Source organism: Rissa tridactyla, unplaced genomic scaffold (genome assembly GCF_028500815.1).
Source record: "Rissa tridactyla isolate bRisTri1 unplaced genomic scaffold, bRisTri1.patW.cur.20221130 scaffold_63, whole genome shotgun sequence".
NCBI lineage: Eukaryota > Metazoa > Chordata > Aves > Charadriiformes > Laridae > Rissa > Rissa tridactyla.
Window position 1 is genome coordinate 248,491 of NW_026529841.1, and position 2,500 is coordinate 250,990.

Here is a 2,500-nt window from a genome sequence, read left to right on the forward strand (position 1 = left end):
TCCCCGAGTCTGCACTTAGGGGGACGAAGGCCCTCGGGAGGGGCCTGCGAGGCACCCCAGCCGCGCCGCTCGTGCGGCCGTCGCCCGGCCAAGGGGCGGCGGCCGAGCCGGCGATTGATCGCAAAGCGACGCTCAGACAGGCGTAGCCCCGGGAGGAACCCGGGGCCGCAAGTGCGTTCGAAGTGTCGATGATCAATGTGTCCTGCAATTCACATTAATTCTCGCAGCTAGCTGCGTTCTTCATCGACGCACGAGCCGAGTGATCCACCGCTAAGAGTTGTCTCGTCTTTCGGCACCGCCCCGCGCGCGCGGGAGGGCCGGGAACGCTCGCCAGGAGCGGCCCCTCTCGGAGGACGGCCCAACCGCCTGCCCCGCCGGCCGGCCCCCCCTTCCTCCCCTCGCATCCCCGCGCGGGGCGGGAGGGGAAAGAACGGCGGAGCGCGGCGCGACGGGGGCGAGACGGAGGGGCCTCGCCTCGACTGACCGTACGAGCACGCCCAAGGAGGGCCAGAAAGGAAGGAAGGAAACGCCCCGAGAGGCGACGAGGGCCTGGGAGCCCGCGCTCCCCACCGGCCGAAGGCGACGGCAAGCGCCTCGCTCGCTTCGGGGGCGGCCCAGGCGCCCGGGCTCGGTCCGGCCTCCGCACGGAGGCGGCGGCGCGCCCGGCCGCTCCGCCTGTCCGCCTCGAGCGGGCGGCGCGGGGGGCCCCGACGGCTACCCCGCGCGCGCGCCTCCGCGCGCGCCGCTCCGCCGCGCCACGGGCAGCCTAACTCCTCCCCGGGGTCCCGTCCCGACGGCACCTCGGCGGCTCCGCGCCGCCGCGGGCGGACGCGGACGCGCCCCGAGCCGACGACGCACGACGCCCGCGGCCCGCCGGACGGCGGCCCGCCGCGCGGCGGCCGCCCGCCCCGGCACCGCCGCCGCCGCCGCTTCCCGTCTCCTTCCGCGGGCACGCGCCGAGCGGAAGGCGGACGGCCGCCTGAGGCGGGGGCGGCTCCCGCTCTCCCCGTTTCCACGCGGAGACCGGGAGTGGGACGCCCCCGCTTGCCCCGACCGCCTGCACGGCTCGGCCGGGAAGGCGAAGACGGGGAGGCGAAGCGGCTAGGCGGGGCCCGGGGCCGGGACGGCCTCGGCGGCGGGGGGCTCCGTCCGGCTAGACCGAGCGGCGACGCCGCCGCTCGGGCAACGGGGTGCCGCCCTCGCCGGCGCTTAGCGGCGGGAGAACGCCGAGCGCTCGCCCGGACGGGGGAGGGAGGAGCGGCGCCGCAGCGCGACGCAGCCGCTGCGACGGAGGCGCGGCGTCCCTTCCCGCCCCCCCCCGCGCACAGGGTGTGCGGGGGGAGGGCGTAGGGCCGCCCGGCGGCGGGTCCCCCCCTTGCGGGGACCCGCCGCGAGCCCCGGCGGGGAGCCCGCGCTCCTCGCCGGGGTCGCCCGTTCCGAGGCGGGCAGGTCGGACACGGCCGACCGCTCGCGCCGCGGTCTCTCCGCCGAGACCGGGCCGCGGAGAGGGGGGGGCAGGGGTGCCCCTCCCCGGCACGGGACGCCCGCGGGACGCGGTCGCAGGCGACGGCCGTCCGGGAGAGGCTCTCTCACCGCGAGAGAGAACTCCCGGCCGCCGCCGCCGGCCGGCCGGCCCCCCGGGCGACGCCGAGCCGCCCGAGTCTTTAAACCCCCGCCCGGCCCCCGCGGCCCTTCGACCCCCGGAGACGCGCCGAGAGACGCGCCGAGGGAAGGGACCGCGAGAGCGCGGACGCTAGGTACCTGGCCCTGGGGCGAGGGAAACGAACTTTAGGCCCCGCGGGGGTGCCTCCCCCACTGCCACCTTCGGGGGAGCGTCCGCCCGCGGGGGCCGCGCCCGACGTCCGCCGCCACAACCACGTCCTCCGGCCCCGGGGCCCGGGGTTTCCCTCTGGCCCGGCGCTGCGCCCGGGAGGAGAGCCGTGGCTCGGGCCGCCCGCTGGGATAGCGGGACGCCACCCGGCTTGCCGAGCCTCGCCCGCCGAGGGCGAGCGCGGCGGCGGAGCCCCCTTCCCGGCTCCCCAGGCAGGAGAGGGACGGGGGGCGGGGGACGCCGCCGCGCCGCTCGGCGCGCCGTACCCGGAACGCCCGGAGCCCTCCGCGGGCTTACCCGGCAGCCCTACCGAACGTCCGTGCGAGAAGGGAACTGTGACATTCACACCGACACAGCCCCGGGCACGGGGTGCGGGGAGGGTCGGGGGAGACGCCTCCCCCGACCCCGAAGGACAGCTCCCGTCTCTCTCGCCGCTCGCACACGCGGCGCCGTCGTCGTCGGCGCCGCCGCCGCCGCGCGCTCCCCGCTTCTTCTCGGGCGAGACGGGCCGGCGGGAGGAGGCTGGGGACGCGCCGCCGCGCCCCGCGCCCGACAGCTCCGCTTCCCCCGCGCGCTGCCCGCCCGCGCGCTGCCTCGCGGGCGAACCCACCGGGGCCCCGGCGCTCTCCGCCCAGCCCCTCCTCCCCGGCGGCGGCAGCGGGCCGCGCC

General features: G+C 79.3%; 1 non-coding gene across 1 annotated transcript; it reads right to left on the minus strand.

The window, feature by feature from the left end:
• Positions 1-126: 126 nt before the first annotated feature.
• Positions 127-279, minus strand: LOC128903756 (5.8S ribosomal RNA). Its single transcript, XR_008464226.1, has one exon. It is a non-coding gene; the product is annotated as a 5.8S ribosomal RNA (ribosomal RNA).
• Between the last annotated feature and the right edge of the window lie 2,221 nt (positions 280-2,500).